Raw genomic sequence first — 27,301 nt, forward strand, 5'->3', positions numbered from 1 at the left:
TTCCCAATTTGGTGTTCCCCAAGTGTGCATTAGTCAGGCGGAGTTAATGGAGCTATCTATCACTTCCAGCTCTCCTCTGTGAGCAGAGAGCAATAGATGACCCAGCTGACTCAGCTCAACTAGTTTGTTATTCATAGGCTGACTGCAGTGCCGTTATGGTGGACTCGTCACAGACATCTCAGGTTCATTTGGGCAAACGTATCTGAACTACCATATCAACTCTAGAGGTGATTGTTGCAGATAAGGTCTTAATTCAAATGGTGTAGTTGGAGAAATCATTAACTCCATCTGTGAATAGAAATAAAAACCTTTGACCTGATATTTTATCGCATCAAATTCCAAAATGGATTCAGTCATTGTTGTTATGAATGGGGCAAATGGGAGAAACAACCGGTAGCTCCAATCGATCCATGACATAAATAACCAAAGAAACAAAGCAGATAGACAATACAGCGTAATCAGGGGTTCCTCAAAATATCTTGGACCAAAATACAAAGGCAAAATTTTTTTAAAAGGACAGTTAAGTCAAAACTTTAGATGCAAGATGATTAGCATTCTAATCTATTCGTACCATTGCTTGTTTACTAATTACCAACAAATCTACATCAAATGGTCACTGACTATAGAAGTTAAATGTTAAAAGTCTGTCTTATCCACCTTTTCCCATAATTTCTCAAATCTATAAAGTTTATTGAGTGTGGGAAAAGGTTGAGAAAAATATTGAGTAAGTGTAATGATGTATACTTCTATATTCTCATCCTCCATTCTGAAACCAACCCTATATGAATTATACCATTTTTTGCTTTTGAAGTATTTAATTCTTGGGTGTAGGCCTTTGTGTCATTTCTTTTCCTTTCCCTAGATCCCATCATTTTTGAATAATGTAGAGATCTGGACATGTACCAGCTTTGACATGTCAGAATGATTATTTCTAGAGAACTGTCAAGTTAGATCAACTTTCATCCCTATGTTAAAGCTTGAACTGGAGTATTTAATTCAAGGACTGCCTTTCTGAATTTGACAGTATGACACTAAGAATCTAGTGACAGATGTGAGTTATACACCTGGAATTTGAATGATTTCCTGAATGTTTGGAATCTGAATATAAATGTAACTAAATACATTAGTTCTAATAATAAATTAATATAAACATTATTTTTAGTTTACAGTGAGTGAATTTTTTGGAAACTTCAAAATGACATTCTGCTATAGTTTGTTTTGAATGTTTGTGAGATTATTCCTTTAGTCTATTCTAAAAACAACATACAAATATGTGTTCTATATTTTATTGTTAAAATTTTCAAAATATACTTTATAGAAAGCAGGCTATTTTAGAACTATTTTAAATACTTTTTAAACTTCAAGTGAGTTTTAAAATCTGTATGCTCTTCATTTTCAGGGTATTTCTTCCTCTCCCCCTCTCCCCTCTCCCTCAAGATATATATATATATATATATATATATATATATATATACACATATATATGATAGAAGTAAATGCTAACTTCAAAGAGCATTGAAATGCAGATCAGCTTTGTAGGATATGGGTCAGTAAGAGCAAAAGTAGCAATTTTTTATTCAAAGAATTTTTTTCCTCAGGAAAAAGCTTCAACATTTTTTAAAATGATAAATACAACAAACTAAACTGACAAAATGGTCACTATACCTCATAACATTGAAACAGAATATTCACTAACCACATTTCATACACATTATAGAAATATAACAGCTCAGTCTCACAGCATGTACTTAGAGTGATTCATTCACAGGATGGAGAAAAAAAGAAGCACCATAATGTACCCTGTAAAAAACACTTAAAAATCTGGAAAGAAATAAAAAAAAGTAATATATTATCCCACAGATCATTGCCCAATAGTAAATTAAATGAGAAATATGGATTCCCATATAGTATCAGCATAAATTAGATACACAAAAGTTGGAGTTTTGAAATTATTAAAACTGGAAACTTAGAAAAATAGATGAAACTATATGAATAGGTTAATAAATGATTGTAACGATAACTTCTTACCACCACTCAAGTCAAAAATGAGTATTACCAACACTCAGAGATCTTTATGTGAATCTCTTCTTAATCATAAGAAATTCATACTGGCCTTTAATTTTATCAATTCTGTCCTCTTCTCTATAGTTTTTTGTTGTTGTTTTTTTTTTTTACCTAATTATGCCTGCATTATATATGTATGTAGTAGTCAAGGTTCAAACAGAAACAGAACCAGTCATAGGATATGCATTAAGAGATTAATTGCAAGAAATTGGCTTATGCAATTGTGGGAGCTGAGTAGGTAAGTCTAAAATATATAGGGCTGGCCATTTAAGAAGGGCAGGATGGGTGAGCTGAAACTGTGAGCCACAAGTATAATTTCTTCTTTATCAGAGAAACCTCCATTCTGTCCTTAAGACTGTGAAACTGATTGAGTCAGGGCACAAACGTTATCTAGGATAATCTCTTATTGAAAATCAACTGCTTATGGATTTAACTACATCTATAAAATATTGTTTGAATGAGTAACTGGGGACTGTTGCCTAAGCAGGTTGACATTTCAAAGGACCATCATAGTAGGTAACCCTACTGTGGTTTAGTCTTACTTATTTTTTTTAACTTTATTTGAATTACTTTTGCAGAAAACATTCCTTTCAATTTACCTTCTCTTGCTCAGTATTGTGGGTTTGGCTCTCGGCTTTGCCCTGCAAAGTTGAGGGCGGCAGAGAGAATTACTCCAGACTCTATACAAGTCAAGAGAGGTGAGAGGGAGACTAAGGGAAGCCTCCCTTAGCTGCTCTCAAGCTCCCATATTTATTAAGCATACATTTAGAGAAACAATGTGGAATACGTCAGTGGGCTACATTCCAGTAAGAATGTATTGAAAACATGCAGGAAAACAAGTTAAGGCATTCCCAAGACTACAGAAGAGCAGACGTAGAAAACAGGGTAGAGAACAGGCTAAGATATTTCATCGGATAACATGGTCTAAGGAACTTATGAACACAGACAGGACCTAACCCTTGGATATACATGGCTGCTGTTTTCGGCAAGGCCAGAAAGCAGTGTTCTACTTTGCAATGCGTTCCCTATAATCTCCTAACCCAGAAATTGGCTATTTGATTTCCCACACAATATTGCTTTTCAAGATTCATCTATGTTATTGCTTGTAGTTGATGCTTGTTTTTATTGTGTTATTTGAAAATATTGCATTTCTTTATTCTATGTTTAATGAATATTTGAGTACCTTTCTATTTGGAGTAATCACAAACACTGCTTCTATGAGTGTTTCTGGATGTTAGTATCTTGGCACATTCAAGAACTCATTTCTACAAGGTATACAGCTAAAAAAGAATGGTCAAGGTCACAGGGTATGCAGATCATTTACCTGACCAATGTTAAAGAATAATTACCACGATACTTGTTAAAACAGTAAGGCTTTATCCAAGACTACTATAGTAGGAGTCAACTCTGTTGCAGTGGGGAATAGAGCTTGAGCTTAATTCTAAATATAACAAGCACATGTGGGAATTTATAACCAGGAAACAGGGTGATGGGGTCAGTGGATGAAAAATTTCTAACAAGAGACATCAAGCATAGGGGAATTCTTGCTAAACTGACCTATCAGGATTCTTGGTAAGGGCTGACCAGGGACTTAAACATGAAGAGTAGAGAATGAGAACTTGGATCAGATATCAAGGATGGTCATATATCGTGGGTGAGGAGATTCTCATGAAAATTATTTAGAGGATACTTGCACGTCAAGTTCTAGGACTAGTCCTGAACTGGGCTCAAAGGATCCTGACTAAAATTTGGTCAAAGAGCTTTTGTCACCAGATAATGCCAAATTCTTTTCCAAAGTGAACATTACCAATTAACACTCCTCTACAGGGGTGCCTGGATGGCTCAGTGGGTTAGGCTCCCGACTTCGGCTCAGGTCATGTCTCACAGTTTGTGAGTTTGAGTCCCACGCAGGGCCCCGTGCTGACAGCGTGGAGCCTAGAGCCCACTTCCAGTTCTGTGTCTTCCTCTCTCTGCCCCTCCCCTGCTCATGCTCTAGCTCTGTCTCTGTCTCTGTCTCTCTCTCTGTCAAAAATAAACACACACAAAAAAGCCCTCCTCTACAATAGTATAGGAGAATTTATTTTGCTCAACAAACTTGTTAACAGTTACACTTTTCAGGACTAGCCACACTTGTGTGCATGCAATTGAATGCCATTGTGATTTTATTTTTATTTTTCTTGATAACTAATAAGGGGTGTCCTATTTCTATGTTTATAGGTCTTTTGAATTTTCATTTCTTAAAATCTGCATTTAAGTTGTTTTTCACCTATTGGCTTGTGTGTCTTCCATTTATTGATTTTGGGGGGTTCTGTGTATAGTTTGGATACAATCCACTTGTCAGTAGTTGGAAACATCAACTCAGTCTCCCTATAGCTGTTTACAATCTCTTAATAGCTCTTGTTTGTAAGAAGTTCTTAGTTTTAATGTATTTAAACTTGTCAGTTATTTTCTTTAGAGTTTCTGCTTTTTCTGTCAGTTTAAAACATTTTTCACGACACAAATGTCATGAAGTTATTCTCCTTTATTTATTTATTAATTTCCCTTTGCACTGTAAAGACAAGTCGTAAGTCTAGTGTCCATATATCTGTAAACCCATTTTTATATTCTCTGTATTTTTTTTTATTGCTTTATTACTCTATTTCTGTGCCAATGTCACAGGCTTGACTAAATAGTTTTGTAATATGTTGTAATATTTAGTTTGTTGTCGGAAGTCTCTTCACTTCTTTCTTCTTCCGTAATAGGTATTGATTCTAATTGACTGTTTGAACTTCCATATAAATGTTACAACAATTTGTTTAATTTCACAGGTAATCTGTTCAGATTTTGTCTGGAACATCCCTCAATTTTTCTCTCAATTTGAGAATTGACATTGAATTGGTGTCGCCATTTACTAAATAGACTTCCACTAAATAATCACGTTTTTATTCCCTAAACCTCCTTCTTCTGTTGTGCCTGTCTTGATGATATCTACAAAAATAATTTTTAAAAGAATGTCTTGAAACTCACAGAATCTTTGCAAGGAGTAGAGAGTAAGGTTAAAACCCAGAATCTCTCAGTTTCCATCCGTCTATGGAACTTAAATGCTAGATGAAAAACAAAAACAAAAACAAAAAACTGTATTTAAGTAATTAGACAATTGAATCAGATGTTTATGTTAAGTAATTATCCCTTTAAACTGAGAGATTATAGCTATTTTAGCAGTCTTTGATGGTTTCTTTAATATTGTTATAGCTACAGACCATGCTACTTTCTTATGCGATCCACGTAAACATGAGCCTTCAGCCTACCCCCTCCATTGTCAAATAATTGAAATGGTTTGTACTCTCTTTTGGGCTTTCTCGCCAATATTACTGTCTCAGACTCTATGGATATTATTAGGTGAAAATGTTTCAAAAGAGGTCAGTGAGTTCATGTGACAGAGGAGGAGAGAAGAAGAGCAATATTGTCACTCAAGGTACAAAGGTAGAAGTAATAAAATAATTTAAGGCTAGTGAAAAACTTAACCAAGTCGATGAAGTGTTAGGGATTACATGCTCTACAATTTTCAAATCAATGAAAACAAGTAATCCTACTGTAAATAATTCAAATATTGAAGCATGTGCTTACCCTGATATTTATTTTGTAAATGGCTTTGCTATGAAGATTTTTAAATGTATAATTATCATTTTCTCTCTAATACATATTTAAATTTTCTACCCTTAATTTTATCATTTAAATTTTCCAGCAGCAATTTTTACTTTTGACAAAATGAGCCTCTTTTTTAATGATAGGAATTGGTGTAAAGCAGGATTTGATTAATAGAAATCCACCCTCCATTAAACAATCATGAAATGTTTCTAATCTGTTAATAGAGCCTGGGGTAAGCCACTTAGAAATATAAGTATGTTTAGAATTTGTTATAAATTTCTATTTCCGGACATTCCACCCATTATAAAGTAACTACAGTCAATTTATTTTAAAAATGTGGAGATAATTATTTTGTTTCAAAGAGAATTATTATCGTCCTTATGAACTATTGTAAGTTTAAATGACTCAATAAATGAAGATGCCTTGTAGTATCTGTTTTATTCTCACCTACTTTCTAAAGATATTATATTTAGCTTCACCAAAGAAGATGGTCATTATAAGTATTATTTGCAAGAAATAGCAATACAATATTCTCAAATGAATGAAAAATGTTCCCTATATCTTGTAGTGGGAGACTTCACATTAATTAAACTGGCAAATTATCAATTAACTGAAAAATAAATGCATTAAATATACATCTTAAATTGCAGAATTATTTTAAAGGTAATTGCATCTCTACAGGGTGCCTTTAACCATAGTTAATTACTATTGTATTGCAGAGTTACAATTTCCTTGCATTTTTAATAAGGGTCCAAAACCACCTTTGGAATTTGCCCCCTTGTGTGTCTTCACCAGATATTTAAATCATTTTCTAATGACATGCATTATAAGGGGTTTAGTAACTAAGGCAAAAATCATTAAACCTCCCATTTTTATTTACAGGGTTTCTCATTTCTAATCAGTGTTTTACTTCCCTTACTATTTAAACCATGTATTTTCTTTCATCTGACTTTCACACTTCCTGGAATAAACCTTATAGGTTCTTCTTTTTTCCTGAAGAAAACACTTATAGCTAACATTTTAGTCACTGCTTTATAAAATCGACATAGTCTTTTGCTGGAAGCTTTATTTTAATAAAGAGATAAAAAAAAAAAAGAAGGTAACTGTGTTTCTTCTCTTGTCACTTATTAAAAGATATTCTCTATGATCACTTGGACTGTTCCTGTACCCATTTAAGAAAAATGAAGCAATGAGACAATCTTGAGGGTATATCCGGTTTGCAAATTGCCTCAAGTTTATACAACTTTGAGAGGTCTCTTTAAGATGATATACAAACAGACATTTCATATAAATGTAAGGACAAGTAAAAATTTAAAGAGGCTCAGGGCGCCTGGGTGGCTCAGTCAGTTAGGCCTCTGACTTTGGCTCAGGTCATGATCTCAAGATTCGTGGGTTTGAGTCCCGTGTAGGGCTCATGTGCTGACAGCTCAGAGCCTGGAGCCTGCTTCAGATTCTATGTCTCCTCTCTCTCTGCCCCTCCCCTGCTCATGCTCTGTTTCTCTCTGTCTCTCAAAAATAAATATACGTTTAAAATAAAATAAAATAAAATAAAAAATAAAAATAAAATAAAATAATAAACAGGCTCACTTCTCTCTGTTGAAAAATAAGGAAAGAGACTTTCCTCTCCTTTTTCTTAGGGCATGACTGTAGAAAATGTGTAAGTACTTTCTTCTCTCCATGAAATATCTACATGTCCTGTTAAAAACTATATTGGTCTTTTGTCAGCTTTATGACCCAGAAATGTTTTTCTCAGGGACCTGAGAGCCACCTCTTTGAAATGTAAACATCAAGGAAGATAGCATCCCTATCTTCCAGTTTCTGTGGAAGATTAGGAGCTGAACTTCTTGAGTAGCTCAGGGCAGTTTGCAAAACTACTCCTGTCACAAAGATAGGTATCATTTCTTTCTTCTTTTATTTGTTTCCTGCTACAATAACACTACCACTACAGCCAAATCAAGATTTTCATGAACAACTAGCTCATGCTGATTGAAAATCATATATAGGATGTTAACAACCACCACCACAACGAAGCACGCTTAATATAAAGTATATGAAATTACTTATGTTAAAGTGTGAATAGTGAAATCAATGTCAACCCACCTATAAGTTCCAATTAAATGCACGTAAGTCTAATGAATTGTTATGTCTTGGGCAAATTATATATATATATATATATATATATATATATATATATACACACATACATATATATACACATATATGTATATATATAACATAATTGCTAAATAACATTGCATTAATCTTTTAATCCAGTAATGTGACATATATCTCTCAGTATCTATAACACATATATCAAGTATATATAAGTATATGTATGTATATATATAGTTTATATTTTTTAAAAAAAAAGCTGACAAAAGACCTATCTAGTTTTCCAAAGGATACATATAGGGGTATCAGGAAAAACTGACTCTAAATATATGAGAATTCAAGAAATACTGACTCTAAAAATATGATATCTGAGCAACAATCCTATACAATAATGAGTTCACCTATAGAATCCTATACAATAATGAGAACACCTTAGAAAGGTGTTCTGAAAACAGCTGAAGGGGGGAAGGCCTTTCATTTTGTACAAAGGATGACTGTGAGGTGCCTAAATTTAATACTTGTTGAAGGCACATTATTCTTTCATCACCAATAAAAAATAGACACTTCTACAGAAACAAATAACTGAAGAAAAATTAGTATTTAATAAATTGGAGTATAGCGAATTTTTGAGCAATTGATGGGGAACAGGAAAAGGGATTGTATTTGACCTTGATGCTAGAAATATTTGTCAGGCACATGGTGTTCATGCCATTGAAATTTGGAGCTATTATATTAGAATGTAAGCCCTTGAGGACAAGACTATTTTTGGTTTTTTGTTTACCTATTTTGCTCTCTGCTGAACCCTCTTTGATTGAAACAGATTCTGGAATATGGTAGATACTCAAGAAATATTTATTGACTGAAAAAAGTGACAGGTAATCTGAAATAAAAAGAGTAATATAAACTTCATGGAAAAAGAAACTGAATTTTAAGAATACTATGTATTGTTACAAAAATAATCAATAAAACATGTAAAAATCATACCACAGTATAATAATGTGCTTGTCAAAAATGTAAAATCAATTAAGACTATTATTTGGATGAACCAGAAGTTAGGTGTTTTTTTCCTTATAAAGCACCGATAGTTAAATCCACAATCATTGCTATAATAATGTTTTTAGAGCTATAACCTTATCCACCCTAAAAAACACAACACAACACAACACAACACAACATAATAAAACAAAACGAACATGTAAATAGTGCTTACACAGGATACTAGACTGGGTGTAGGATGTTATTTGAAATGAGAAAACTTTTCATTACAAAATTATTTTTTTTTCACCATTGGCATCTAATATTTTGAAACAAAATAGGGAGAACAGAAGAGAAAAGAAGTCAAGGTAAATAGGGGCCAATAAAAGCAAAAAATCATTGTTAAATTCTCACTTGAGCTAGTTTCCATGTCCGAATAGGTATTGAAGCAGTATTTCATCTTTACTGTAATGGTTGTCCCTGTGGCTTGAATTATTTTTTAATTCAAAATAACTTGTAGAAAGTATTTTAAACCCTTTTCATTGTAGTATTTAAACGTGGAATTTTAAGAAGTTAAGTGTTATTCCCATTTGAACATGACTGTTGCTTGCACCCCATGACTTCTTCCTCTTCCTTTTCAGAGTTCTCTGAAGCGGTATCTGTGCAAAAAGAACAATAGGAAAGGAAATTATTCATTTGTTAAGAACTATATGAAGACCTGATGACATTCACTGAACTTTGAGTTTCTCTGGCTTTTAATGTTGAGTGTGAGTTTAGGCTTGGAGACTTAGATGAGCTGTTTATTCCTCTCTTTCATATTTTCCCCTTCTCCCTCAGAGGAAGACTTCAGTTTGCCTCAGCAAGAGGGAATACAGGTGAGGAACTGAACTGACAAGTCAGGTCAATGGGACCAAGCATAGTCCAGGACTACTTACATGGCAGAAGACAAAAGCTTCTGCCTCTATGACCAGGAAATTAAGTGGTTATGTATGGCCTACATTTGTCCAGGGAAGGCAGAATATTTCACATTCTTTGCTACAGAAAATGGAAATGAGCCGGCTCACAGAATGGTATCATCCTTAAGTGCAGAATTTCTTTTTATAAAATTGGGACCTAACAGTTGGCATGCTGAGATTTACTTACAACTGCAGCTCTCTGTGACGGCATTACAATGGAGGTAAAGAGAGGTAAAAGCTTGAAAGGATGCATCTATCTCATTCCTGCTGGTTGTGTTGGAAAAAGGAATACAAGGGTAGAAATATCCACCCCCTTTTTAAAACTAAGAATATATTATATGCCTACTTCTGAATTAGCCAAGGATTCCCCTTGCCCTGGAAGGTAATAGTTCCTACTACTACTGAAAAAAAAAAAATGTCTATTTGCTGAAACAAATACTTAAGAAGCAATGAGAAATCCCGGTAGGAAAGATCATCAAAGCATTGGTGGAAGTGGTACCTCAAAAAGTTCTCTAAAAATAGTCAAGATATGCAAACAACCCAAGTGTTCCTCAATGGATGAGTGGATAAAAGAATATGTGGTATCCATATGCAATGGAATATTGCCATGAGAAAGAGAGAAATCCTGTCATTTGCAACAACATGGATGGATCGTGAGAGCATTATACTAAGTGAAATAAGCCAGACAAAGAAAGACAAATACTGCTTGGCATAATTTATATGTATAATCTTTAAAAAAAAAAAAAGCCAAACTCATAGAGACAGAGAGTAGATAAGTAGTTGCTAGGGGCAGGAGGATAGAATGTAGGGAGAGGTTGGTAAAAGGATACCAACTTTCAGCTATAGGATGAGTAAGGTCAGGGTGCCTGGGTGGCTCAGTCGGTTAAGCATCAAACTTCAGCTCAGTTCATGATTTCACAGTTCATGGGTTCAAGCCCCGTGTCAGGCTCTGTGCTGACAGCTCAGAGCCTGGAGCCTGCTTCGGATTCTGTGTCTCCCTTTCTCTGATCCTCCCCTATTCATGCTCTGTCTCTCTCTCAAAAGTAAACAAACATTGATGGAAAAAAAAAAAGATGAGGTCTGGGGCACCTGGGTCAGTTAAGCGTCAGACTCTTCATTTCTGCTCAGGTCATGATCTCATGGTTCGTGAGTTCAAGCCCCACTGTGAAAACAGAGCCTGATCGGGATTCTGTCTCTCTCTACCTCTCTCTCTCTTTCTCATTCTCTCTCAAAATAAATAAATAAATAAAGCTTTAAAAAATGGGTAAGGTTTGAGGATATAATGTAAAACATGGTGACTATAGTTGCATTGTGTAATTGAAGTTGCTGAGAGTAGAACTTAAATATTCTCACTGAAACGAAAAAAAGAAAGAAGGAACAGAAAAGTTGTGAGGTGACAGATGTGTTAATTAACTTGTTGGGGAGACTCCTTTCACAATCTCAACTCACCATGATATGCACTTTAAATATCTTAAATTTTTTGTCCATTATACCTCAATAAAACTGAAATTAAAAAAAAATAGTTAAGATACGAAAAGAGAGTGGGAAGGGAAATGTAGTCCCATAAATTTGGGGCAATGGTACAAAAAAGAGCTTAGAGTAGAAAGTGAACAGAGTATACTTAAAAAGAGCAAGCAGCTCTATCTCAGCTCATGCTGGGAAGCAGTGAGATCTAAAATTGTACATGTAGAGTAGAGACGGGATTTTGAAAAGACAAGTGAGTCATGGCAGTGAATACCCTATGAGTTCTTGTCTGCTCTGAGAGCCACTCATCTGTTATGATGAAAATGTTCTGCATGTGTGTTTCTGTATAATCCTGCTTGTTATGTTTTGTAGATTGATGTTAGGCTTAAAAACAGGCTCTTTGTGAGAAGGAGGAGTATTATGAATCCCAGTGTTAAACTGCCAGTGCTCTTTAGTAAAATTAAAATGCTAATCCACACTCTGAATTTCGTCACTCTTAGTAAACCCTAAAGTAGGTGATTTAGAAAAGAAATTTGAGAATAATTAAGGAGAACATACCCAAAGTGTGATAATCTATTCTCATACTAGCTTCATAGTCTCCACGTTGCAGGAAATAGGTTTTGAACAAATGTGGAAAGGTGTGCTGGTTAAAAGAAGAAAAGAAGTGATTATAAATTCTGCAGCCTACCTCTATTACCGGCTGTGATTCCCAGCCATCTGCACCAAGCAATCAAAAGACCTGCTGGTGCTTAGTCAGAGAAGGAAGTGTCAGCTCCCACACAGTGGTGGTCTAGACCAGAGGTCATAGGACCAATTACGATTAAAAGGATTTTTCCCAACACTGAAAGGGGATCCTTATAACTCCAATTAGCCTAGAAAGCATGGGTAGATTGCTTGAATGTAGCAATAATTAAAAATTGCTTTAGTAAGGAACAGATTATTCTCAGAAGTATTTTAGTATTTTTATGTTTTTTTTTTTTTCCCAGTAGGCAACCTATCCAGCCAGAAAAAAATCTAAAAATGTTAGCCAGTTTTTCATTACAAGGTACCATTGGGATGTAGTAGGATTTAACAATGTTATAGTCACTACCATCACAATGATAATTGTTTTGAAAACAGATGATGAACCCACTTGAATTGTGTAATTTCAGTAAATATTAAGAATCTGCATGTTTCCCACTTAAACAATAAATTATTTTAAATTTCAAAGTAATTACAAAGCATTTTTATAGATACATCAGACCCACACAGTATTTTGAATCGCAATCTTTGCAAAGAATTACATATATCTCTTAAACTTTCATAGTTATATGAGCATATAACTCAATATTTGTTTATATTGAGATGAAATTAACAAAATATATAATAATATTTAATTACTCACTTTTTAAAAATCATAGGGTAGATTATGCTTCAGTAGCAAAGAGACTGACATGCTATAACCATATAGTGTCATAATTGCAAATTAATTTCTTACAAATAAATCACTTAATTAAGTAAAATCCTGGGGCATGTTACCCTCCAAAGAGTAGGTAACAATCCAATTGTTAAATAAGCTCAACAGAATTAGAAATGCATACTTTATTCAAAGATAAAAATATTGAGATTATCCTAACGACCTCTAAGTGTCTTCATATGGCAGCAATAAAACATGTACTTAACTACTGTTTTTATTATTATTGTTGAAACATGAGTTTTAAAAGATCTTAGAAATTAGAACAATAATGAGACAATAACAATATTTATTTATTAACACATCTGAATTTACACTCATTCCCTTATTTCATTCTGACAACAATCTGAAGCACAAGATACAATTATTTTAGCATTTAACCCATTCTCTGGCATGGAGAAATAGACCAACAGATATATATGAAGTGAATCCCCTTTTTACTACTGATAAAGCCTATGCTTAGCTAGACAATGGCGCAGAACTAGTAAATGGTAGAGCTGGGTTAGAATGCCAGTCTATCAGATTCCAAATCCCACACACTTTCCATTATGAAATATTTCCTTTTTCTTTTATATCCACTTTGAAGTGTTATTCAAACACTTGGGTGTTTATTTTCTTGGGTGTTTTCTTGACTGTCAATTTTGTCAGATGGGTTATAATACCTCCCTTGGTTATCCACTTTATTTGGAGTGCTTCACACACTGAGAAACAATATAAATTCTTTTTGGTTGACTTCAGGACTCAGTGCCCTACCTTTTCCATTTTGTGATTCTTTTTTAGCCTTTAGTGACTTTTATCTTCACTCAATATTCTCCTACACTCCATCTTATCATCACCTGGAAATTCCCAACCAATTAACACTTGAGTTGAATGGTTCCTTTCCCAAATCACAAATCAGCTTATTCATCTCAGTTAGTATCAGGTTACATTTTCTTCACCTGTTATGAAGTCCTCCTGTTGCTTAAACCCTCTATTTTTCCTTTCTTTCCCTTCTCATGATCTTTTTCTTCCTCATCTAAGATTCCTTACCCATCACGTCAAACATTCTCTGATTTTTTTTTTTTAACAGTTCTTTTTCTCTATGATGTTTTGATCACAATGCCTGGGGGGAAAAAGTGCCCACCTTCTCTACACACACACCTAGTCAGTGAGCACTACTGGAGATGCTTGCAAAATGAGGTAGATTTGTGACACTACAGATTTATGGCACCCAACCTCACCTTGAACCTTAATCACAACTTGTAACTTTCACAATTCCTTCTTCACTCCTTGCTCCCATTCTTTAAAATAGCTATTTAAATATTTTTGCATAAGTCCCCATAAATCTCCCGAAACTCTCCTCACATCCCCCTCTTTCCTTTTCTCCTACATTCAGTAATATCTACAACAGTGTAGAAGACATAATTATTGAATTAATGTCTTCCCATTTAATAGATCAGTCTCTACTTCTGCCACCAGACTAATATACTGATCTGCATCTAGACTGTTCTTTAACTCTCCTTTGCCAAAGGACGCAACACTACTTCTCAGTTTTATGCTCTTTCTTTCTCTATTCTTTATATGTTCATTCTTGCCCTCCCTGCTGACTCCTTTCCATTAGCTTATAAACATCAAGTTACCAAGGTTTCCCATTAAACCCCCTCAATCTTTTGGCTTTCTAGTCTTACTATAGTTTTCTTCTCTTCAAGGCATCTCAAAAGTTTGCAACACTGGCTTTCTCCATTTCCTTATGTCCCTCACTCAAACCACGACAACTCCATCATTGCCACGCCATAGCAGGAAAATTTCTTTCAGTAAATTCCCCACTCTGTCTTATTTCCAATAGATAAAAATTAATGTTCTTTTCATTTGACCTACTGGCAATATCTGAAGTTGCTGGATACTTTTTATACAATGAATTATTTGTCTTCTTTTCTTTTTGATTATTTCCTAATTTCCTTTGTGGGCTACTCTTTGTGTGCATTCTGTAAATGTTCTAAGGACTTTTTTTTTGGAATTTTCATTGATGTTTTCACTTTCAGCAGAAGATCTACTGCTACATTTACATTAAATAACACAGTGCCTAGCATATGGGAAGTGCATGGTAAATATTTGTTGAATAATTAAATAAAGATTATTTTCATCTGTTAGGATTCACTGTGTTCAATGACAATCTGGTTCAGAAAATTTCTAATGCTTAAGGTTATATTTTAGAGATGAGGTTCTTTCTTTTAAGTATATGAGGAACTGTGCTTTTCAGACTATTTTGATATGCTATGCTTTATTTTCTTTCTTTGTCCAATAGGAATAAAAGAATATAAGCAGGACTATAGTACTTTTGTAAAAAGGAGAACATATCACAAAAATGTGTTTTCCTTTTTTTATACACAAAAATTATACATAAATATTAAATGATGATTAAATCTTGGCTTTATTAACATGAATGTGTGGAATTTTATATTTTGACCTAATCATATTTATCCAAACTCACATCAATAATTATCTTTAATATCTTTACAGGGAAACACTTATTAACAATCATTGTAAATCGATGAAACCTACATAGTTTGTTGTCCATCTTTTGATAAGATTGAAAATTTAAGTACATTTAACTGCCACAAAACTGGAAACAAAGGTAAATTGATCCCAAGGTACAGGAAGATTTTCTGAAATGTTGATATGCTGTCACATAATAAATATTATCAATATGTTTTTCAAACCTCTTATGAATTAAATTACCATGAGATGCAAAACAAAACAAGAACAAAAGAAATGACTCCGGCATATAAATGCCTTCTTCAAATGATCCTTTGTTCTTACAAGGCCATGGTTTAATTATCATCCTTATTCTAAGCATCTGGTTCACTGCTTTGATTTAGTGAAAGGTTAGTTTGACCCCACACTCAGAAAAAAAAAGTCTTTATAAGGTAGTGGAAGTAACAATTATTACCTGGAGATTATTTATCAAAAGCAGGATTTTTAAGGATGAAACAGTCACTGTTTATCAAATAACTGACCTTGACGAGCTGGATAAAGTTGACCTAAACTTTAGCTCTTATAGATATGTTAAGGATAATACATTTTTTCCTCTTTAAAATGAATGTTCAATTGTCCAATAAAAACATATCTCATTCTTTTAAAGTCCTTGCATCTTACTTTGATAAAATGTAGGCTCAAAGATTCCAAATATAGACTCTTAATAGTTCTTTATTTCCCCCAGATTAGTATTTATGTGGTAAATGCCATGTAATTGCCTCTTTTATGTCACTTTATTACCTGAGGCATTTCTAAGAAAGAGAAGTTGTGAGTTAGAAGGTACTTGAAGAGAAAACTTCACTGTTCACCGTTCAGGATTTGTCAGTATGAGTACATACTTGTGTATGTATACATAGATATGTATGTTTGTGTTAGGGACAGGTTTGAAAAGATTCGTGGAAGAGAATCACATTGGAAGAGGAAGACGATCAAAGTAACACTGATTGAAATTACCTGCGCTATTGAAGTGATGTACTTGCTGGCCACTTCGCCCTCTCCCCAAAAGGAGAGGGAAAAATCAGCTTTTTTGAAGGCTTTTGCAGAAGCTCTTTCCCATACTGTTCATGTTATAATATGATCATGATCAGTAGGGGAAAACCATAAAGTTGGTTCAGGATTACACCAACTATAGAGTAAGGAGATCTTTCATCTTTTCTACCCCTGTTCTCCATCATTTTTGCTTTGTCTGGAAGGAGAAGGATTGAAGGATCAAGGCTTGGCAGAGAGAAGCCGGGAGCAAGGTACTGTCCCTTGTATCATGCCAGTGTAAGCAGAAGGTATTCTCAGATAAGAGTGTTAGCTAAGGTGTTAGGATAATCAGCTAATTAACAATTTCATGTGTAGTGGAAGGAGGCAGAGTCTTACCAAGCTCTCAAGTGCAGGAATACTGAGGCTTCCAAGTCATGAAACACCAGAGGTTATCTATCAACAAAACTGCCAGCAGCTAAAGGACTGTGTGCGACTCTTAAGTCCCAGAGTAAATATTGCAGTTATGGAATGGTGGGAACCGGTGTTCTTATTCTAAATGGGAGAGGAATGGCTAAAAATATAAACAGACTGAAAATGCCCCAAAGGTTGTAAAATCTATTTATTTGCTCATGTTTTAGGTAAATGTTTCAAAAGCTGTTTTGGAACATGTTGCTCTAAAGGGAAAGCTCTATTTCTAGTAACAATTAAGAACTAGTTTCTAACTTGTACTTTTATATTTGCCACTAGCAGTATGATTTCTAAACGCAGTCCTACATTCTCGAGATATCACTCATGAGCAAAGCAGGCTCTGAAGCTACCAAATGTGTCTATTTCAAAATGTGTCTAGCTGGGCCAGGTACTAATAGAGTCCACAGAATCCACTTTAGAAAGGTCCCATTCTAGTATTCAAGCATTCAGTCTTCAGTTAGCAACTTTTAATTGAGGACCTACTAATTTCTGGACACTGCTGTCACTGCCAGACCTGCCTCCTAAGCTGCCACCTAGGCAGGATTTCATTACGTGGGTTTGACTGCTTCTCCTCCCCTATGGCTGATTATCTAAGTACTTGTGTCCTATGAAGGACTCTGGGAGTGGACAGGGGCATTTGGGGCAAACTCCCCAACGGTTTCACCTCTCTAGAGATTGCCTAGATATTAACAACTTAGGTCAGCCGGAACCTCTTAACACTACCTTCACAAATAGGAAACTCCTTAGGTTAGCTTTAAACACATTGTAGGAAGTGACAAGTGTTAGAAAATGTGTTGGTACAAAAGAAATGCAAGTTCTACTCCAAAAAGGCTACGAGTTGTGATCATTAAGCCTTGACCTGAAATTTATTTTCAGTTCATTTTAAAAACAAGTAAAACAAACGATCAGAAACTCTCTCAAAATCTTAAGAAAGGGACATATCAAAGACTTCAAACATATCTATATTGATCTAAGTCTTCTTTCATTTTTCCTATTTTGAACTATTGGAGCATGCATTCTATTAGTAATCATTTTAGCTTAAAGAATAAAAAAAGAATCAATCAAATTGATTGATAAAATTATTCTCAAAATACCATGATGTGAGTGATAAATATAAGATATGAAATCCTATAAAAACTTTTACATTTTAGGAGCACCTGGGTGGCTCAGTCGGTTCAGCGCCCTACTCTTGGTTTTGACTCAGGTCATGATCTCACAGTGCGTGGGTTCTAGCCCCACATCAGGCTCCATGTTGACAGCTCAGGGCCTGCTTGGGTTTCTCTCCCTCTCTCTCTCTCTTCTCTCACTCTTTCTCAAAATAAATAAATAAACTTTTAAAAAGTTTTACATTTCAATCTCTATTACATACACTATGATGGCTCTACCATTATGCAAACGTATATTTCAGGAATTTGATTTAATACTCATGTTTACATTCTTAATTAAATATCAAGACTATAAAATGCAAAAATTGATGTTTTTCTTGCTGCATAATATTTATATAGACTTTTAGGGAAAAGCAACTGCAAACCTTTATTTTTATAGATTTAAATATGTGGACATAACATGCACAGTCTGCCTTGTAAGGCTTTGATGGAGCAATGCAGTCTTTCTGGAAAATGTTTCAAGTGACTATCATAATTATCAAATTTTCTACGTGACTCCAGCTCCTAGCATAAAACTTGTCTTTAGTAACTTAGTATTTCTTGAATAAATGAATGAACTGTATTTCTCCATATCAAATATGTATTTTGGTACAATGTTTAGCTCAGGAGGGGGTTAAAATATTATCAACAGGTCTTTTTTTTTGAATGTATACTATGTGCCATACATTGATATAATGTAAAGATGTGTTCTCATCAAATCCCAAATTAGATTAAACAGATTCACTATTATGGATTTTTGTATTTTGTAGTTTTTTAACTAGAAAGCAACAAAGATATGTTAGCATGAGGTTACTCAATTTGAATAAATGAGACATGCTGCATAACAATCCAACAGGTGTCTTTTTCTGACAATACATACTTATGGTTTGGAATGGCATATGATGGTTCAGATCACAACTGATTCTCAATCAGGAGGGAGTTTGCCCACAAGAGGTCATTTGGCAATACCTCCTATCTGAAGACATTTCTGGTTGTCACAAATGGCAGGGTGTTATGGACATCTACTGAGTAGAGGTCGGGAATGCTGTTAAACATCCTACAATATGCAAGACAATCCCCTATACCAAGAATTATCTGACCCCAAATGTCAATAATACTGAGGTTGAGAAATCCTGAATTAGCAGAAGTATTCACGTGATTTGGGACCTCAAAGTAGGGAATATAAGAATTTGTATTTAATAGAGTTTTAATAGTTCTTTTTTACAGGTACTGATGGCAGTGACTAAGCAAGAACATTTTCATATATGTATATCTTCGCTAAAGAAAAAAAAGCAGCATGGCCGATACAAGCTACAAGTGCAGATGCTGGTACATGAAAGGTTTCAGCCTATATTCTTTCCCTTGTTCAGAGGTCACATTATTTTAGAACACAAACTTATATATTCTATCTTTTAGGGAGTGATTTTTGCCTTTGTTATGGTTATGTTTGTTGATTTAACAAATAAATCCCCAAATCTCAATGGCTTCATCCTACAGAATATTTCTTGCTCAGCAATGAATCCAATGTGGCTTTTCTTATTTTGGAGTAGCTCTACTCCATGTGGTGATACAATGACCTAGCTCTGCTCCATTTTATGGCTGCACCATCTCTATATCTCAAAATCTCTACCTCAAACTTGAAGAAGAAGAGAGCACAGTGCACCTGCTTTTCAAAAGCCCTGGCCCAGGGATTTACTCATCATCTTCTGCTCACATTCCATTGGCGAGAAATGGTCACTTACCTCTACCTGGATTCAAGATGTGCTGAGCAGACACATTTTGCTTCATACACAGTTAGTTTCACTTTATACAGGGAGAGAATACATTTTTTGTGTGAGTACAGCTGACTTTTGTTACCAGAATCCAATTCACTTATTCCATAATCGAATTTTAAAAGCCTATTAAGCGCTGGGCACTCTACTAGATTCTAGACATACACAAGTATGAACAGTTCTTGACTTTGAGGGATGTGCAGTCTAGTAGGGGCTTTTACCCATCTCAGGTAATTCCTGTGAACTAGAATCTTGTACTTGAAGAAACTAGGCAGAGTACCTTGAAATATTTCTGTAGCTTGGTTAGTGTAAACGTTTTCTCAGTGCTTGCTATGGACTGATGGGTTGCATCCCCTCCAAAATACTTATGTTGAAACCCTACCCTCGGTGTTAGGAGGGGTGGGGCCTTTGGAATGTTATTCGGATCTGATCAGGTCATGCCAGTGGAGCCCTCACGAGTGGGACCAGTATCTTTATTAGAGTCACACACGAGAGAGCTTCCTTCTTCTCTCTACTCTGCCTTGTGGAGATCCTACAAGAAGCCAGCAATCTCTAACCTGGAAGAGGTTTCTCGCCAGAGCTTGACCATGCTAGCACCCTGATCGTGAACTCACAGCCTCCAGAACTGTGAGATATAAATTTCTGTTGTTAATAAGCCCCCCAGTCTATGGTATTTTTGCTAGAGCAGCTCAGTCTGACTGCAACGAATACCATTTACAGTTATCTCTAAGTGCATTTGACCTCAGGGAAAGCCTATAAGACAAAATTGCCCTGATCAGTATCTCTGATGAAAAGATGTGGCCAGAATTTCAAAAAACAAAGAATCTTATCATTAATAGTGGTCCCTCCTTACATAGGGCTAACTTTGGACGCAGAGATATTTCAAAACATTTACAAAAGCTTCTTTCAAATGTTTAAATATGAAATCATGTAAGAAAATATTTTTTGTTCTAGCTATTTATCTTTTTCTTTGGATGAGGCTATATAAAGGAAAAATGAAAAGAAAAAGAGAAAGAAATAAAACCTGCAAATCCTGCTACTTCTACACTTCCACAGACAGGTACCACACTTTACTCTCCTCTAAGGTCACAGAGATGGCCATTTGTTTATTTCAAAATCAGTTCTATGCCTCAAAACTGGTGTTTTACAATGTGGGTCCTTAGTGATACCAATTTACTGTTTTCAACTGTGGCAGAGAACTTTATCTACCTATCGCAAACTCTTTTATCCTGTTTCAATTAATAACAGACTCATTTTTAACTCAGTACTTTACCTCTCAGAATGAAAGACTGCATTTTCCAACTTCTTCCTGGGATAATTGTGGCCATGTGTCTAATGAGATATAAATGGGAATGTAGCTCCCATTAGACAAAGGTTTAAAGGGAAATTATTCAACTGAAGAGTCCATTTTTTTTCCTTTTGTTTTGCTTCCTTTGCCCACTCAGCATCAAGACTCTGAGAGCTGTATTTCCAGCAGTCATATTGGATCATGAGGAATTTGGAAATCCAGCCATACACCAACATTGTACACTGTGATACAACCAAGATGGGAGCTGGTGTCTGGCAAACATGTTGGATATGCCATACCTCACTTGGACTCAATCTCTCAATTTCTTCTTTAATGAGAGAGAAATACATTTTTATCTTGCTTAAGCTACACTGATTCATTTGCTCTTTTTTTCTTTTCTTTCTTTTTTTTTTCTTTTTGCTGTGTTATTTTTAGTTAAACTTCATTCTAACAGATACTACTATCAAGATGAATTACAAGGAATTACTCCTATACTTTTTTCAAGACTCCATTTAGTCTTCATATTTTCCACAAGCCCTTGCTCGACTTCTCTGGGATTAAGTGAACCCTTCTGTAAACTCATGTAGAAGTTGCCATTTTTAATTTTTTTCAAAAAGTTTATTTATCTATTTTGAGAGAGAGTGCACCCATGCGAGCAGGGGAGGGGCATAGAGAGAGGGTGAGAGAGAATCCCAACCAGGCTCTACCCTCAGCTTGGATACTGACACAGGGCTTGATCCCATGACCATGGATCATGACCTGAACCAAAATCAAGAGCCGGCCACTTAACCAACTGAGCCACCCAGGTGCCCTTAGAAGTTGCCATTTTTAATATTTCACTTTGTGACTGTTTTTCTAGTTCAGGTAAACTATTCATTGAAGGATAGCATAAAACCTGAAAGGTGAAGATATCATCATTGCACAGTTCAGTGAATTTTCAGAAAGCAAATATACTCGTGTAACTATTATCAATCCTCTAGAAGAATTTTTTGTAATCAACTTCAATATCTACATGCCACCAAAGGATAATCATTATCCTGTCTTTTAACAAAATAGATTGGTTTTGTCTGAACTTTATATAAATAGATCTATACTGTACATACTCTTTCTTAAACCTACATTTTTTCCCTCAATATTACATAAGTGAAGCATATTTATATTTTTGAATGTTGCATTTATTTTTTTGTTATCATTACTTTATAGTATTTTCTAGTATATTATGTTCCAGTTTATTATTTTTTAAAAATTTTTACTCTGATAATCCATTGTGGTTGTTTCCAGTTTGGAGGTATTATAGTGCTGCTACTTACATTCTTTTACCAATCTTTGGCATATGTGTTAATTTCTTTTTTGTTGTGTAGCCAGAAGTGGAATTGGTGGTTCATAGGCTATAGGAATGTCTATCTTTAGTAGTAATGCTAAATAGTGTTTCAAATTGGTTATGCCAATTTACACGCCTACCAGCAGTCTCTAAGTAGTCCTCTGTTACTTGTTTATCATGAAGTCCTACAGCAAGCTAACTTAGATATTATTTGTGTTTATTCCTTATCACTTAAAATGTATTGAGAAAGGGTACATCGTTTCTATTTACTTGTTTCTAACCTACCACTTTTGGAGTATTCCACTGTGATGATGATAGTCACAATGTTACAGTGAAAAAAAAATGTATTAGTTAAACTCTTAAAGATATTTCCAAATTCATAAGTTAAAATGAATTAGGTAATTTTCTGGACGCTCTGAGGCTATTTAGTTTGGTCTGTTATTATCTAGCAGATATTTTATTATTTTTTAAAATTTTCTTAATGTTTAATTATTTTTGAGAGAGAGACAGAGTGTGAGCAGGGGAGGAGCAGAGAGAGAGAGGGAGACACAGAATTCAAAGCAGGCTCCAGGCTCCAATCTGTCAGCCCACAGCCTGACGCAGGGCTCAAACCCATGAATAATGAGATCATGATCCGAGCCAAAGGCAAATGTTCAGCCGACTGAGCCACCCAGGTGCCCCTGTCTAGCAGATATTTTAGCTTTTTTTGTTATAAGTAAATATATTTTTGCAAATAAATATACGACTTGACTAAAAGACATTTAGAGTTTAGAGAAATTTAGAGAAATTTCAGAGTACTAGATAATAGATGTTTCAACACATCATACATGCTAACTGGAAAGATGTTGCAAACACTAGGAAAGTTGGTTTGGCGAAAAGATATTTCTAAAAGTATATTGCTAAAAGTAAAGGAGAATGTCCTACAATATAAGCCACCTTTACTGAGTACAATTGTAAGTGATCTGACACTTATAAATTGTCACTGGCAACTTTCTAGGCTTTTCCTCAGCCTTTGAGAAACATGTTGGCTTTATATTACCGAGCCGTCTTTGACCTCAACACTTCTAGCTTTACATGTGTTATGAATTCATGGCTTTGTGACAAAAACATGGCCTTCTGAGGTATGTGTAGTGCTGTGTGTTAGGGAGAGGATTTGCTCTCTGGAGCAGGAAGTGTTATCTTGGGGCTAGCAGGAAGGAATACAGCTTAACAGTGAAAGTGATCAGTCATTAGTAATCAAGTATAACAGGTCCACAGTAGAGATTCATAGTAGTTCTATGCTGGGAATTTAGAATCAAAGGCAAGGTGATCTTTGTGGAACATATCAAGGGCAATGAAGATTGGAGAGAAATGAGCTATAGATGCAAAGCTGAGTTATAGCAGAGACTCCATACAAAATCCAGACCAGTGAGAAGAGATCACCTCATGAAATAGCACCTGTGAGAGTTAAGTAGGGGGCAGTCACAGGTCACAGGAAAATAAGCAAATATGTTTTTTGTTTGGGTGACAATATTCTGTGGAGGTAAGGAAACTTTGGGAGCCAGGAGACTGAGTCCAAATCATTTCCAGTAGATTGTATGGCCCTTTGGCATAGGTATTTGACCTGGGAAAGGGAGGACAGAAGAGAAGGAAGGAAAAGTATTGAAGGAGAGGGAGGAAGAACAAGTACATTGCTAAGTACTTCGTTTAGCAAAATGAATTTAATATAGTTACCATCCTCACAAGATTTATCGTCTAGCAGAAGAAATGGACTTTTATATAATAAACAATAATATAATGAAATGAGTTTCATATTAACATTATGAGAGGTAGCCTCATAAAAGGGAAAGAACACAATAATCAGATTCAGAGAAACCTGGAATTCAGTGCCAGGACTATGACTGTAATCACTGTTCTTATCTGTGAAATGAGAAGACTGAAAGCAACTGATATGGATTTTTGTTATGATTAAAAGTCATAATCAATTTAAGTGGCCTTGATAAAACCTAATATTATTTTATTATTGTTGTAATTATCTTGTGCCACCTACTGGTCTAAGTTCTTTACATATATTAACTCATTTCTCTTCATAACATTCCCATGAGTCAGGTATACTTATTACCTAATTTAATATAAGGGGACTGAATCACAGAGAGGTTTAGACACTTGACTGAGATCTATCTGGGAAATGGTTGAGTCATATTCAAATGCAAGTTCTAGGCATCTTAGGCAATTAATATAAAATAGCTTAACAACAACAACAAAGTCCAACGGGAACACAGATGTGTTTCCCACATTTCCTTTGTTTATGGGTATAAAAAACCCAAAGTATCATAAACCAAAAGGAGTTGGTAATTAGTGCACCAAACTGAACTCCAGAAAAGTCAGTGGTAGATATGCCCTTAAGGATGTTGGAAACTTTAATACCATCAGTTTCCCATTGTTTGCTCTTGTCTTTGCTTTCCTCTGTGCATTCATTTCTCAGCAATACTTGAACCTCAGCATTATCAGCCCAGTGCTTGTATCCTCATTGCCTTATGGCCACAGAGGAACAAGACACTTCTTCTCCCTAAGTTGTGTTTGAACAGTACCAGAAAAAGGCTCTGGTTGGCAAAGACTGGGTGAATGTGGGACAGAAATCATGCCTAGGAAAGAGCAGATGGGAGGAGCAACCCAAACAAGGTTACCAGGTTTACAGGCGTGAGGTACACAGCTATTAAAATTCTTGTCTCATCTAAAGGAGGAACTGAGTAAATTTGTGTGGGGAGAGAGAAAGGGGCTGGTGATGTCTACGATGGCTTTAATTTCCTGAAAATTATGCAAGCTTCATTTTATTCTACCATGTAACTTCAAATGAATTCATTATATCCCTAATTATAGTTTTATTTGATACATTTTGGAAGCCTTCGATATATTATATATGGCATTTGATGGCAGGAATTTGACTAAAATAAAGATTTCTGCTTAGAAGATAGGCACAAAAATGTAAAATACCTTCAAAGGAAGTCTTAATTCTTCACAAAAGGTTATCCGAATGATTTTCCTGAGTATTTCTATCTTTTAAAAAGGTACATATTATGTGGTAATTGTTCTTTTAACTACTGACACAATTAACGCCTAATGCATGAGAAATATAATTTATGGTTTTATTTGGCATGTACTTACGCACCTGCATAGCAATTACTGATGTGACATTTTTGTCTGCACTATAAAGCATTGCACATCCTCCCTTTCATCAGTTTAAAATTGAAGCAAAGAGGCTCGCTCCTTGGGGAGTACCTGCCCTGATCTTATCTGGTAGAATGAAAATATGATTGCCTTACTGACACTATAAATTATGCTTTCCCAACTCGAGGACCCTTCTGCAATAGTAATCTACACCATTAGTGTGACTTTTTTGCTCTATAGGAAGTTGTTTTACCTTTACAGTACTTAAATAGAAAATCTTTCCTTTTTTTTTTTTTCATCTCAAATTATATGGCAATTGAACACCACAAAGAAGTATTTCCTATGAAACACGCGATGTAACGTTTCTCTTTATTTTAATGATGAACATAAGGATCTGATTCAAATGGTGAGTAAGTATCAAAACTGTAAAGTTAAGTGAAACTATATCAATTTCTTCCTTTGAAATAAGTGGTTAAATGGCTCTCTTGGGTGAACTTTTTCTTTAACTTTTTCCATTTACAATGAATTGGAAACACAAATAGCCAATAACTGTCACTGCCTTGAAAGTGAAAGTGAAATCCTTGTTTGTGTGCTCTCTGTAGACATTTCATGCCAAAGGTGGTGATTTCTTCAAGGTTCTTGTTATACCCATAACCTCAAATGCTTTGGGATGAAACTCTGCTCAGGTATCTGTTTTTTTCTTTTTAACTGATAGCTTTCAACTTTTAAAATTATATATATATATATATTTTTTTTCTTTTTCTGTTTCTTGTCTTTCTGTAATGTCACTTGCTTTCCCTTCTATTCATTAATTTCTTTGGAACTAAAAGAGAAAAAAAGCATTTTTAAATTCACCTCAAAATACTTTCCCATCAAACTGCTCTTGAAAAACCTATTTTTCATGACACAATTGCAGAATAAACCTATGGTTAATACCTTATTTACACAAACTGAAGGCTGTTATATCTGTGTTTGGCGACCTTGAAACTATATTGTGCTCAGTGCCCTTTTTATAACCTTAATTACTGGGGAATACAGAGCTTTAAAGAAAGACTAACATTTCACTTTAACATCCACAATAATCTATTATAAAGCCAGCTAAGCCAGTCCCCAAATACAGAGAAATGTTATTACATGCTCAGCTAGCTGTCAAGGGGCCATGAGTCAGTGGCTTACAGTTATCAAAAGTAACAAGGTTGTTCAGAATTTCCTCCAACAAAGCCAGCCAGCTTATGGAAGGATTAAGCTCTCTTTGATTAGAACAACTGGAACATGTCCTACCCTTTTAATTAGCGTTCCCTTTTGCTTGGTGGAGGCTGGTAATTTGACACTCACATTAGGCATCTCAAGATATGATTTGGTATTTTGTCCCACTCATGAGCATTAGAGCCATGGTATATACTTCTGCATCAACTAAATTCGAGCTGCAGAAGGATTTATGTTCAAAACCCTGTAAAATCCCAAGGGCACTATGCCTTTAATAGACAAAATGTAATAACACTCCAATATAATGTGTGGCAGGAGACGCGGTTAGCCTTTAGGCATAGTATATTACCCTAAGGCCATGCTCTTTTTGCTTTCTATCTTTGGGAACAAAAAGTTTTATGTCAGCTTTATTGATACTTCACAGGTACATTTTAATTCATACCTTAAGGCAATTCAGTGAGGGAAGACCTCTACATATACTGCTGGATTACTTAGTTGGTAAGTAAATATAATTTGTCAGTGACCACACTAAATGGAACAGAGTGGAGGCTTCTAGAATGAAAAAGGGAGACGGCATCTGCTGCCACTCCTCAAGGACACATGATCTGTCTGTAAATAAATTTAGGTGTAAACCTCTCCTTTCCCCAACTTCCAGGCTGACTCTACTTCCATTATTCTAGCATTTCTATGTTCCCTTATTTCCTCTACTTCCTTTTGATTTCCTTTTCCATTTTTCCTTATCTTATTTCTTTCCTCTGGTTCCTCTCTCACCCCCTTGCCATCCTTTAAGTAAGACTTGAATAATAATGTTCCTGTTGTG

General features: G+C 35.1%; 2 long non-coding RNA genes across 3 annotated transcripts in view; one reads left to right on the top strand and one right to left on the bottom strand.

The window, feature by feature from the left end:
• Positions 1–4,950: 4,950 nt before the first annotated feature.
• Positions 4,951–26,976, bottom strand: LOC132681997 (uncharacterized). Of its 2 annotated transcripts, XR_013554346.1 has the most exons (4): positions 26,924–26,976; positions 11,757–11,841; positions 9,193–9,437; positions 4,951–5,147 (listed from the first exon to the last, which is right to left on the bottom strand). It is a non-coding gene; the product is annotated as an uncharacterized LOC132681997 (long non-coding RNA). The 2 variants fall into 2 exon arrangements; XR_009611381.2 differs by lacking the exon at positions 4,951–5,147 and having other exon boundaries at positions 8,854–9,437.
• LOC132681998 (uncharacterized) overlaps positions 25,643–27,301 on the top strand; it is a 37,732-nt gene continuing 36,073 nt past the window's right edge. The window contains exon 1 of the long non-coding RNA XR_009611382.1: positions 25,643–25,961. This is a non-coding gene — a long non-coding RNA (uncharacterized LOC132681998). The remainder of the gene's footprint in view (positions 25,962–27,301) is intronic.

The sequence above is a fragment of the Panthera onca genome, chromosome A1, assembly GCF_046562875.1.
Source record: "Panthera onca isolate mPanOnc1 chromosome A1, mPanOnc1 haplotype 2, whole genome shotgun sequence".
Taxonomy (NCBI): domain Eukaryota; kingdom Metazoa; phylum Chordata; class Mammalia; order Carnivora; family Felidae; genus Panthera; species Panthera onca.